Raw genomic sequence first — 13,056 nt, 5'->3', positions numbered from 1 at the left:
ATGCCACCAGAAAAAAAGCCAGGGACCCCCTACCTTGCCTCTTTTTGTTCCTTACCTTTCAAATATTTCAAGAAACCATTTGATTGGCAGAAAATAACTCACATGAGAAATGCAGCTATATGAAAAGTTTGAAAATGGTCATGACTTAAAGTGTTCTTGTGTCCAGATGAAAACCATACATTCTAAATATACATGAGAGGCCCAAGGAAGCACTGATACTAGAGAAACTGAGGTCAACTCTCCATTCCCAACATCAATTTTCATCTTTTTTTTTCCTAGATAATAATTCATGTGGTATCCAAGAAAAATGACTTCAGAATCCTATAGAGATCTCAAGTCTCCGAATAATAAAAAAATTATCTCCTTTATGCTCTAGGTAGATATATGTGAGCCTGCGATCTAGACAGTCAGTTGAGTTATCTTCTCTCTCTCTCTCTCTCTCTCTCTCTCTCTCTCTCTCTCTCTCTCNCTCTCTCTCTCTCTCTCTCTCTCTCTCTCTCTCTCTCTCTCACACACACACACACACACACACACACACAGTAATAGTATAAAACAGATAGTTATAAAAACGAGTATAAAATATTTCCCTTAAAAAGTGCCAAAGATGACAAACCCCCCAAGATGAGGCTTGGGAAGCCTTCTTTTGAGTTGTTGGTTAGTGTTGTCCAAGAGACTCTCAAAATATATAGCCCGTGGCTATTGCCCTTGGATGGATACCCAGTGAAGGAAGGGCAGTGCCTATTGTTAGAGACACCTTGCACTTCAGATACAGGACTCAGAGGCCCCTCAACTGGAACTTACCTGAATGTCTTCTCCCTGAGGCCTGACTTTCGTGTAACCAGAAGGCACTATGCAAGCTTCCAAAGGAGGAAAGCAACCACACATAATAACCACAATAATAACCAGCATGGTCCAGTAATTCAAAGAGTGCAACAATGACTTAAATATCTTTATGGTAACCAATAGCTCTTTAATCAGATTTAAAACCTGCTTAACAAGAAATAAACCACTCCAGGAACTGGAATCCTAGCTAACCGTTCAGGGCTAATGATTTATAGATCTTGGAGGAGAACCTATAAACACCACTTTACAACAGGCACCATCCCTAACTGCATTCTAAACATTTGTCCTTATACCCACAGATAAGTCTAGTCCTCATTTATCAACAAGGAAACTTGCCTGATGCAACAGACAAAAAACATTTCAGAAAACCACAACCGATCAAAACGCAGAGCTGTGGAGCCCAGGCCCAATGGATATGTCTACAAGACACTCTTGTACCTAAGGCTCAGGGAACATTGTGGGAGATGGGGCAGAAAGATTGTAAGTCTGAAAATTAGAGAGTTTGTTGTGACATTGTGTTTGCTAGTAACATCAGAAGCTACACCCACAAAGTCTCTCCAATGTGCCAGCCTAAATGTAACAAGGGCAACAAAAATAGACATCACAAAGTGGAAAGGAAAAGCCCACAATGCCTGGGTCCTCCGTAAAGAACTGTAGGCAAATAAGGAATGCTGAGAGCAGAAGAAACCATCTTCCCCAAGGAAGATGGTTCATGACATCCAATTCACAATGGTCAGTCCTGAGAACATACATATATTATAGAACATTATTCAGAGTGAGAAAGTTGTATTTGGAAATATATGAGTATGCATATATGAATGTAACAGTAATTAAAGACTGGTGGCATAAATTTGAAATAGAGCAAGAAGGGGTATATGGGAGAGTTTGGGAGATTAAAGGGAGGGGGAAAATAATGCAGTCATACTATAATTTCAAAGAAAAACTCCCAAACTATAAAACACTGTGCTGGGCAGGAACTGTGAAGAGTGCTGCTTGGGCACTGAAATACTGCAGTTTTCTGTGTTGCCTCTTTCCAAAGCCTGCAAATCCCTTTCCACCCCACCATCCCTGGCATGACTGTCCTGGGAGATACAGCTCTGTAATACAGCTTGAAGTCTGAGGTGGTGTTACCACTAAGAGTTCCTTTAATTATTCAGAATTGTCTTAGCCATCGTGTGTGTGTGTGTGTGTGTGTGTTTCCATGTCTATGGTTTTTGCTCTGTTTTAGTTTGTTTGCTTTTTACAATTTCTGTTGGCACTTTGATCGGGTTTGACTTACATCTATAGATTGCTTTTGGTAGGATGGCCATTTTCACAGTAGTGATCCTGCTGATCCAACCATGAATATGGGAAACCTTTCTATCTTCTGGTGTCTTTCTCAATGCCTTACAGTTTTTGTTATCCAAGTCCTTCACTTGCTTATCTAGATAACGAAGATAGTTTATTTGATGCTGTTGTGAGCATTCCTGTTTTGCTGGTTTCTCACTGTGTGTGTCATTTCTGTAAAGGCAACTACTGACTTGGGGGTGTTAACTTTGTGTCCTTGTTGAGTGCGGTTGTAGATGTGGACGTTTCCTGCTGTAATCTTATGGTGTTTTATGTATAGCACCAGATCGTCTGTAAGTAAAGATGCTTTGATTCTTTCTTTCCTTTTTGTCCTTGATCTCCTTCAGATGTCTTATTGCTCTAGCTTAGACTTTGAGAACTATATTGACTATTGAATAGGTATGAAGAGTGGGCATCCTTACCTTGTCCTGATTTTAGTGATCTGAGTTTCTATCTGTTTTGTTTAACATTGGACATGTGCTTGCTGTAAATTGCCTTTATTTTGTTAACATAGATCCCCCCTCTTTCTAAGACTTGTATCCAACATCTTTTCTTAGGGAGGGGGTGTCAAAGGTGTCTTATAAATCTAATGAACTTATCATGTAGTTTTTGCCTTTCATTCTATGTGGCTGATTACATTTATTGATTTACATATATGGAACCACCCCAGCATCTCTGGGATAAAGCACATTTGATTGTGTGGATAATCTTTTTGATATGTCCTTGAATTTGGTTTGCAAGTATTTTACTGATAATTTTCGTCCTTACACTCATAAGGGATGTAGGTTTCCGTCTGTGGCCCCTTTATCTCTTTCAGCTAGCCTATAGTTTTTATACGTGAAGTCTTTATGGGGTTTGGGTAAGAGGATACTTGTGGCATCATAAAAATAATTAGCAAATGTTCTTTCAGTTTCTATTTTCCAGAATAATTTAAGGAGTATTTGTTTTGCTTCTTCTTTGAAGGTCTGCTGAATCCATCTGGTCCCGAGCTTTTGTTGTTGTTTGGAAATTTTCACCTATTGCTTATGTATTCATCGGGGTTCTCTAGAGGAACAGAACTTACAGAATGCATGTGTATATATAGAAAGAACATTTATTAGCATGGCTTTTAGGCTGTGATCCAGCGATTCCAATAATCCAGGAGTTGTTCAGTCTACAAGGATGGGTGACTCAGGTGGTCTTCAGAATATGTCTGAATCTCAAAGGAGTAGACACTAAAAAGAATGGACTTTCCAGTGGGAACAGGCAGGCAAGGAATAAAACTTCCTTCTACCATGTCCTTCCTATTGTCTGTCACCAGAAAGTGTGGCCTAGATTTAAGGTGGATCCTCCCACCTCAAAGGATTTCATTAATAATTTCTCACAGGTGCAACCAGTCACTTGGGGTTTAGTTAATTCTCTACATAGCCAAGCTGACAACCAAGAGTAGCCATCACGGCTTCTATGTCACTGGAAGTTATCAGCCTGTTCAAACTATGTATTCCAACTTGACTTAATTTTAGTGTGTCATATATATCAAAAACTTCATTCATTTCTTTTAAGTTTTTCAATTGGGTGGAGTACTTTTGTTTGTTTGTTTGTTTGTTTGTTTGTTTGAGACAGGGTTTCTCTGCATAGCCCTGGCTGTCCTGGAACTCACTTTGTAGACCAGGCTGGCCTCGAACTCAGAAATCCACCTGCCTCTGCCTCCCGAGTGCTGGGATTAAAGCTGTGTGCCACCACACCTGGCTGAGTACATATTTTTAAAGTATGTCCTTACGAGTCTCTGGATTTCCTCAATGTCATTGTGAAATCTCCTTGTTCATCTCCAATTTTCGTAATTAGGATGTTTCTTTTGGTTTACTTTTGCTAAAGGTTTGATAATCTTCTTTACATCGATTCTTTTGGTTTTGGTTGGTTGGCTCTGTTTCATTGCCTACAGCTCTTAGTTTATTTCTTCCCATCCACTCCTTTGAAGTGTTGTTTCCTCTTGTTTTTCTAAGGATTCAAGGGTATCATTAAGGTTTGGTTTTTGGTTTTTGTTGTTCTGTTTGTTTTGTTTTGTTTTTTGATGCAAGCACCTGTTCTGCCAACTTGCCTTAGTATGGGTCTTATTGTGTTCCATAGGTTGGAGTACTAAACTATTTTGCCACTGAGTAAAAAGTCTATTTTTCCAGACTGTTCCATTTGCCCATGCTACTGGATGCCTAGCCCATTCAAGTTGATGATATTTGTGCAGTAACATCATTTAGAAAATGCCCATCTTCTGTTTCAAATTTCAAAATTTCTAGACTTTAGTTTCAGAGAACAGAAGCTATTTTTAGATAGTTCAAGTAGAAATGAATTCAATTATACTTATGTTGAGGCTTAGAGAATTGGTTGGGAGACTGAGAATTAGCCAGTGAATGTTTTGAGGGTGATGCACACCCTGTTAGAAAGGTTTCCATGACTATAACAAACATATGAGATAGTCAAATTATTAAAACAAGAAACAAAGACAAGCAAACAAAAAATCCAATTGCTTGGGCTTCTGGTTTCAAAGTTTCAGTCCATGATCAGTTGGCCACATTGTTTTGGGCCTCTGCTGGCACATCATGGTGGAGGTACATGGTGGAGTAAAACTGCTTACGTTATACGGAGATACAAAGGATAGAAAAGGGGAAGTGGCTAGGGATGCGCTATCCCCTTCAAGGAGATGTTTCCAGTGACCTAAAGACTATCCACTAGGCATAGAGGTAGAATCCTATTGAAGACTCTACCATCTCCCAGTAGTGCCTCACTGGGTTCATGTCTGTAACACATGAGTCATTGGGGGACCTGTTATGATTACAAAAGAGTTGTCATGAACCGGAAAAACAGTTGGGGATCTGAAACCTATTGTAGATGCTTGGGACCACTAAAAGCAAGAATTCTACCTTGTAACTCTTAACAAGTACACTTGACCAGGAGACATCATGGGTGTATCTGAAAGACTGTCTGGTTGATGTCTCTTATTCTAGTCTATGGCATGTTCAGCTAAGAGTCATATTTCCTATGAGAATAAGTAGGGAAAAGATTGTCAAGAGCAAGTAGTCATTGTGGCTGTGCAAAGGGTCATTTGTGGTAAAGAGGTCCTTACTGTCCACGGATTTGTGGATTCATAATACTCTGTGAAAGGGGGTAAGAGTGAGGTCAGAAGTGCAGGATTGAACGTGTGACAGGAGAACATCATCCCTGTCACTCAAGCTTTGGAACACTCTTGTGCAATGGTATTTTCTAAGTTGGCATCTTTATAAATGCAATTTCTGGTTAGGAACTTTCATCCTATGAAATAATCATCCCTGTATGATTAACATCATACCCAGATTAAATTATTCATTCCCTATCTTTTTCTCATGTCTTCATCTCCTGTGCTTTTTGATTCCCACAGTCTAAGGATGTATTAAGGCTCCTGGAAGTGTAATCAAACCTGGTTTTATCACTTCAAAATCTTAAGTTCTTAATCCAGACTAAGAAGTACATTTTAAAGTAGAGGTGAGAACATTTTATGTACAGGGTCATATAGTAATACTCCCTTTCAGGTTTACAGGCCATAGAGTGTCTGTTGCAATTTCTCAACCACTATGTTTCGGCAAGTAAAGTGTTTATGACAGCACAGACGTGAATGAGTGAGCCTATGTTCCAGTAAAATCTTAGGTATAACAAAGGTTTGTCACTAATTTGTCTCTTGAGCTACAGTTTGCTGACTCTGATTTTAGGTAAGTGCAAACAACAAATTTTGTAAAAGTCATAGATAGCTTGTTCTCTTAAGGTGTTAACTCTTAAGGTGGGTTCTTCCCTTTTCTGTTTATAAAAGCTCGCCCCTTTCCTTGCACTGTTCTTTGTTTGTTTGCTTTGGGTCAACCCTGGCTTCTGTGGGGTCTGATTTAAGATCATGCCAGTCTTATTTGGACTGTTCCTGAACAAAACACCAAGTGAAATTTCTCGAATTTCAAACTCTTCTTCATATAGTGATGGAAGTTACTACCTTCTCCAGTCAGTTTTTATTTCAGCCACAGCTGTTGGCAGCATTCCCCAATGAGGTTCTGATGTACTGAAGGTTCTTTGAGCAGCTCTGAGCTCATGTGGCCTCTTACATTCAGTCGGAAATTCCAGTTAACATTTGCCTCATTTTTTTTTTCTATTGCTGACCTGACAGGACAGGGCATCAGCTCTTATACTGAGAAAAAAGATACTATAGTCAACAAACATACAGAGTTCATACAACCTACGCCAACCATTAGCCAATATCCCCTAAAGAGGGGAAGTATGATCCTGCCTACTGTGAGCATACCAAACATTCCTTAGATGCTATCCACACCAGAGACATTACATATAATGCATGATTATTGCAATCTTATTTATATTACATATGATTATAATATAGTTTATTTGTATCAAAATATTTGAATAAATGAATATATTCTGACTTTTTCTACTTACATCTTTTCTGGCTTTTGCTTTCATTATGTTTCCTAATATCAACATTGTCTCCACAGCGTAGGCTACTTTACTACTTGCTGCAAATTTTCTCAATGCACATTTTAAAATCAATTGAACAAAGCAATATGAAACTACAGAGTTAAACACTACAAAATAGCACATAACAAAACTGTAAGAGAAGACTAGGTCACAGGGCAACTCAGAACTGACCCTCAAACTCCTCACAGTTGCCTCTTCTCTGGCCTTCAAATATCTCACACAAACCTTGCTTCCTCTTCTTTTCTGATGGTCTTCAAACAGAAGTCAGGCTCATCTTTAATTGGTCACGCACCCTCACCCAATGGACTCCCATCCCATTGATGGCAAAATAGAAGGTTTTTACAGGATAACATGTTAGAGCCTCTCCTGGTGAGATATAGGAAATGAGGAGAACCTGCCCTGTACCCCAGTCATGTTTGCTCCAAGTTTTTCTCCATTATCCCTTCCACTCTTTTCTTTATTTTTAAAAACAGGATCTCATTATGTATCCCCAGGTGGCATGGCCCCAATCTCACAGAGGTGCGCCTGCCTCTGTCTCCCAGTGCTGGGGTTAAAGGCACGCATCACCACATCCACCCAACACCATTTTCTTTGTACTTAGTCTGCACTGCAAACTGCCAGTGCATCTTCAACCACTGCCTTCAATACTGACAAACACTTTGTGCAGATCTGCTCTTACGCAGTCGTTACAGGGTGTGCTGATGCTCAGTCATGTTAAGGAGATTGTCCAAAGCCTCTTGCTGAGAGAAGGACATTGTGCGTACAATGCATGCATGGACTTAGAATATTTTTGGATATGAAGGTTTTTCAGACTATTTTCTTCAATGCTAATCTGACATTTTTATTTATAAGAACAAGGAATGAATTATTGAAAGTATTATTGAATGATACTTGGTATTATTTCATTCACTTCCCCATAGGAAAGGCTGTTTATTGGCGATGAATGAAATACTACAATTTCCATAGAATTCAGGAATTCTTCATAAGGAATTCAGATACCCAGTAGAATAAGGGAACATATTAAAAGCTTCTAGAAAGGGACTGGAGAGAAGGCTCAGTGGTTAAGGGAATTTATTGATCTTACAGAACACTTGGATTTGGTTCTAGCACTCATATCAGACAGGTCATAACTGCCTATAACTCGAGTTCCAGTGGATCTGATACCCTCTGGCTTCCATTGACAGCTGTACATATAGGAACTACAAAAACGTATGCATTAATCTTAGTGAAAATCAATAAAGGGACTTATATAGCTTTGTTTAAAAGGGGGGATCTAGGGAGACTTCATGGAAACTAATTGTAGAAAGAAAAGGACATTTTGATTTTGTGAAAGCTGAATCTAGCATGTCCTTGGATATTTGAAATATGTGTAAGAACAAAAGTGATGGGCAGACTCTTCTAGGTTTGACTATACCTATATAGCTGCCCTAAGCAACAGTGTAAGAATAAGGGGGTTGCTCTTGTCTGTTGAAACACAGGGACACATTACAGGCCCTTCTTCCAGAAATTAGCTACTGCTAGGATAGCTATTCTCAGCACTCCAGCTTCACCTGGTGTCAGACTACCCCAAGGAAGAGTGTGTTACAGGAAAGGGGGTCTCTGATCATGGGGGGGGGGCTGGGGGAGGGTCTTTTATCCTAAGTGAGAGAAAATGAGCTCCAACTGTTCTGGAAACAACACAGAAATGTACTGAATTCCATACATAAATGCTCAGGGTGGAATGTGGTTCTGGAATTGGATGACTCTAAAAACTCAGACAGCGGCATCAGGTCACAGTTTTGTTCTATTGGCTGGGCTTTCTCCTCTGTGTTGCAATGTAGACAAGTGACACAGTCCAGGCTTACTTTATCCCATAGGTCAGCAACTCTATCCAAACAATCACTTTACTTTCTTAACCCTGCTCCGAATCCTCTAGGGAGTGATGCCCATTGAATAGATTTGGGTCATCTGGCCACTGGAGATTTTATTCCTTTGCCAGAGTAACTGTGGTAGACTGATTGCACCCTCCCCCCAGGCCCAGCCTGGACCTACAAGAGCAGGTGGTCCACCCCAGAACAAGAACTCCAGTTGGAGAAGGAGTTATTGCTGAAGTTAAAATAGGATACGAGTGTAGAACAAAGGACAGTGGATCCTGGGCTGTCCAACATAACTACAGTTTTCTTGGATGCCTATGCTTCTCTCCAACACTAGCAGCAAGCATCCTTGTGCTCGAGTGGGCCTGGCTGTCCAACATGTTTCAAAGCTGTTACAAACAAGAAAAAGAGAAATTGTGTGGGTTGAGTAGAATAAGAAAAAGGTGATCATGTTTCTAAAACCCATGGGAAGATAGAAGAAGGTAAATAGCACACTGTGTGACTCTGTCACTCTCCAAAGCATAACATTGATTTTGAAATAATACCTAATGTCAAACTTTGTCACCACTTTATTGTTTTTATCAAGTTTTTCCTGATTTTTGCCTCATTACTTCAACTCATTCTCCCAGAAAGCTATCAATATCCAACTGTTGTTGCCCAACGAGTTTATGCAAGGTGATAGGCAGGCAAGTGTGGATCTAGGATTAACTCTCTAGTGTTTGTTATTACAGCAGAACCAGAAGTAGGTTACCAGTTCAAGGACCTCAGGTATCCTATTTTCCAGGGTCGTGGCAAAAAAAAAAAAAAGCCTAAACCAAAACAACAAACAAACAAAAAACCCAAACAAAAGATAAAACAACAAAATACGAACAAAATCAACAAACAACAAAAGCATCCCTAACCAATCTTTCTTTGCTCCATGCACATGTATTTTCCAATTCCCAATAACTGAAAAGGGAGATAAGCTGTCACCACATTCATCTTGACCTCAAGCCTGACATGTCCTTCTATTTATGCCACCCACCAACACACATTCTTCCTTTTCTTCCAAGTTTATCTTTTTCCCCTCAAATCCTTCTTTTGTCTTCTTACTAACACCAAGGTATTGGCAGACAAGCCTTAAGGTTGAAATTAGGCTAATAATGTTGGTTCTTTCTCTTCGTCCAGATAGAATTGTGTGCCAGACTTCCTGGAATCCCCCGAACCCCAGAATCCCCAGACTTAGCAGACCCTCACCCTTTGCTGCCTCACTCTATGTTGCACACACACCTGCATACACACACACACACACACACACACCTGCACCCACAACATTGACTTTGCACATGTTTCTTAAATCTCAGTAACCTTAACAATTATTGTAAAATAATAAAAGCAAGGGAAAATATTTAGAAGTTTTTCATGAGCATCAGGCATATAGGTGTTGCGAGCATGTTCTCCAAGACATTTCTATCCATGTGTCAGCTTTGGTCCTAAACTATTTTTCCAAAACAGCCTTGGAAGCCAGAGAGAAAGGAAAATCTAAATACACTAGAGGACTAAGTGGGGCGCTTTAGCCTTATGTTTTTGATAGCACAGAGATTTCCTATGGAGAAAAGGAAGTTTATGGAAAGTTCCATAAGAGTGGTGTTGAGACATAAAATGGAAGACTCCCTAAATTCTTGATGTTTCCCCCAATCTTGACACTTTCCAGGTTCAGCTGAATCTCTGAGGTTTGGGTTCTACGAGATAACTTTGAGTCTTGCAAATATTTTTTTCATGCTTCCTCAACTTCATTGAGTTACGTTGAATTTCTGTTTCAAAAATGTCAAAACTGATTAGCGTCAGTGGTTTAGTTCTGTCTGCCTGCATGTTTACATATCTTAGAAAACGAAACCATACATGATTGTCACTTCGGTCTGGGTCCTCCTGGGTGACTTTATGAACTTTCAATGAGTTTCCTACAGTAGGCAAGATCACAGTGAGTCTTCTTACTGAGACACTGGCAGACGTTGCTCTCCTTAGTCAGGAGACCTTAAGCCAGGTTAGCTCAGTAAAGAGAAACGTGTAGTTTAGTTGAGATAACCTTTTTTAAGCTCTGTCTTATAAACTGCTTCCTAGGTTAGCTCGGAAACACCTAAGTAAACTTCACCCTGGCTATAAATGTTAAGCTACACAGGAATTCTTAGTGCCGCCCCCACCCCCTTCATAGAAACTTTCAAGGTATCTCTGGATTTGACTATTAGGTGCTTCTCTTTGCCACCACTTCCTGGGCAGAAGCTCACATCTGCAGGCTCCCTGCCACTCTTGATAGTCTCTGGATTGTCCTCCTTCGGTCCCTAGGGAGAAACTGTCTAGGAATCCACTTATACTCACTAGCTGTGCCAGATGTGTTCTTTGACATTAGTGGCTTTCTTACTCCCATGTCCTCTGCCTGTGACCTACTTGCCTTACTAAAAATGGACTCACCAGTTTAGTCTCAAAGGAATTTCCATTGTAAAACAATCTTTTAAAATAGATTATTTTTGCATTGCTTGGATTCCCAAACAGGACACATGAACATCTTAGTAACATTTCCCAGTGGCGTAGTGCCTTATACCAGACAGGATCTCCTGAACTAGGTGTATTAAACAACTGTGTTCAGACATTGAGGGACAGTCAGCAGGAGGCTTTAACCCCAAAGAGGTCAACATAGCACAGGAAACAACTGTCTATCCTAACCACAAAGGCTTGACAGTGTGCTAATCATTGAAGCGCCATAAGAGAGTTAAAAGGAAAAAAATGAGTTTATACTACTGTACTTGGTAATAGGAGGATCTGCTTAGATTCAGCCAAAATAGAGCTCCATCTCCCCATGTCCAAGTGACAAAAATACACAGTTTACACTGGGCACAGACCTAGAAGAAAGGTGGAGTTCTCACTTGGTTTTTGTTATTATGCTTGCTTATGTATTTCGTTTCTGCTTATATACTCTGCTGACTGAATTTTTTTTTAAAAAAGATTTACTTATTTATTTTATGTTTGTTAGTACACTGAGCTGTACAGATGGTTGTGAGCCTTCATGTGGTTGTTGGGAGCTGATTTTAGGACCTCTGCTCACTCTGGTCAACCTGTTCACTCTGGTCGGCCCCCGCTAGCTCTAGCCCAAGGATTTATTTATTATTATATATAAGTACACTGTAGCTGACTTCAGACTCACCAGAAGAGGGCGTCAGATCTCATTATGGGTGGTTGTGGGCCACCATGTGGTTTCTGGGATTTGAACTCAGGACCAACTCTTAGCCACTGAGCCATCCCGCCAGCCCATGAACGTGTAATCTTGTTTTCTCTCCAAGATGTTGATTCCTTCGCTAGTTTTCAGGTTTGTTTGTTTTTTTCAGTATCCCATTCATCTAAGTTTTTCTTTTGTTTTCTGTGCATTATGATTCACAGTAGTAGCAAAATTACAGTTATGAAGTAGCAACAAAAATAAGTTTATGGATGGGGGTTCTCCATAGCATGAAATAACTGTATACAATAATAACTGTATTAAAGGGCTGAAGTATGAGGAAGTTTGAGACGTTCTGACTTAAACCATTCTGAGTTGTTTTCTGAAAGTTTTATAACTGGTGAAGGATAGGACTTTAGTTTTACTTTCTGTATTTGCGTATCTCTGTATAAAACTTTCCCCTTTTATGGCAATCACTGTAAACGGAATTGTTTGCCTTCTAATTCATATCGCTTGCTGTGTTGACACATAACAATATTACTAATTATTCACATTGATTTATACCCTGCAACTTTTCAGACTTCATTAAGTAAGTCTCTCTCTCTCTCTCTCTCTCTCTCTCTCTCTCTCTCTCTCTCTCTCTCTCTCTCTGTGTGTNCTCTCTCTCTCTCTCTCTCTCTCTCTCTCTCTCTCTCTCTCTCTCTCTGTGTGTGTGTGTGTGTGTGTGTGTGTGTGTGTGTGTGTGTGTGTTTAAGACAGGGTCAGTTCTTAGCTTTTATCCCTCTTTCTCTAATATATCTACCTAATATATTTTTGGATTAGCCCAGTCAAGTTCCTATTCTAAAATATGTGAATAAATAATCTCCAGTTAAAACACAATATACCTTCAGGGTTTTATTTTTCAGAATAGTAGCAGGTACTTAATATATGTTGAGCTGAATTAAAGTTACATAATTTTTCCTGAGTTCAGTTTGTCTAAGTAACTTGTCATACTGAATGACTTTGATACATGTGGTTATTTTGATTGATGTTGTTATTTTAAAATTATTATTCCTCAATATAAAATGTTCGCTTTTTGAAACTGAAGAGCTTGGGAAACAAGTTTCAATTTAGTCGATTTTTGTTATTTAATTAGAATATAATTCTTTCTCCTCTCCTACTCTTCTCACGTCTGACTCCCCATTCACTCCCAAATTCTCGACCTTGTCTTCTTTAGATATTACTGCTACATATACAGATAAATGCATCATAAAATACAACATGCTGAGTCAGAGCAGTTCAGGGTTGCTTGCATGTATGTCCCTAGGGCTGAGCACTTGGGACTGGGTAACCAATCAGAGGGACTGGATAACCAATCAGAGGGACTGG

This window comes from Mus pahari, chromosome 15 (assembly GCF_900095145.1).
Source record: "Mus pahari chromosome 15, PAHARI_EIJ_v1.1, whole genome shotgun sequence".
In the NCBI taxonomy this organism is placed as follows: domain Eukaryota; kingdom Metazoa; phylum Chordata; class Mammalia; order Rodentia; family Muridae; genus Mus; species Mus pahari.
The sequence above is the reverse complement of the archived record's forward strand: the minus strand, read 5'-3'. Positions refer to the sequence as shown.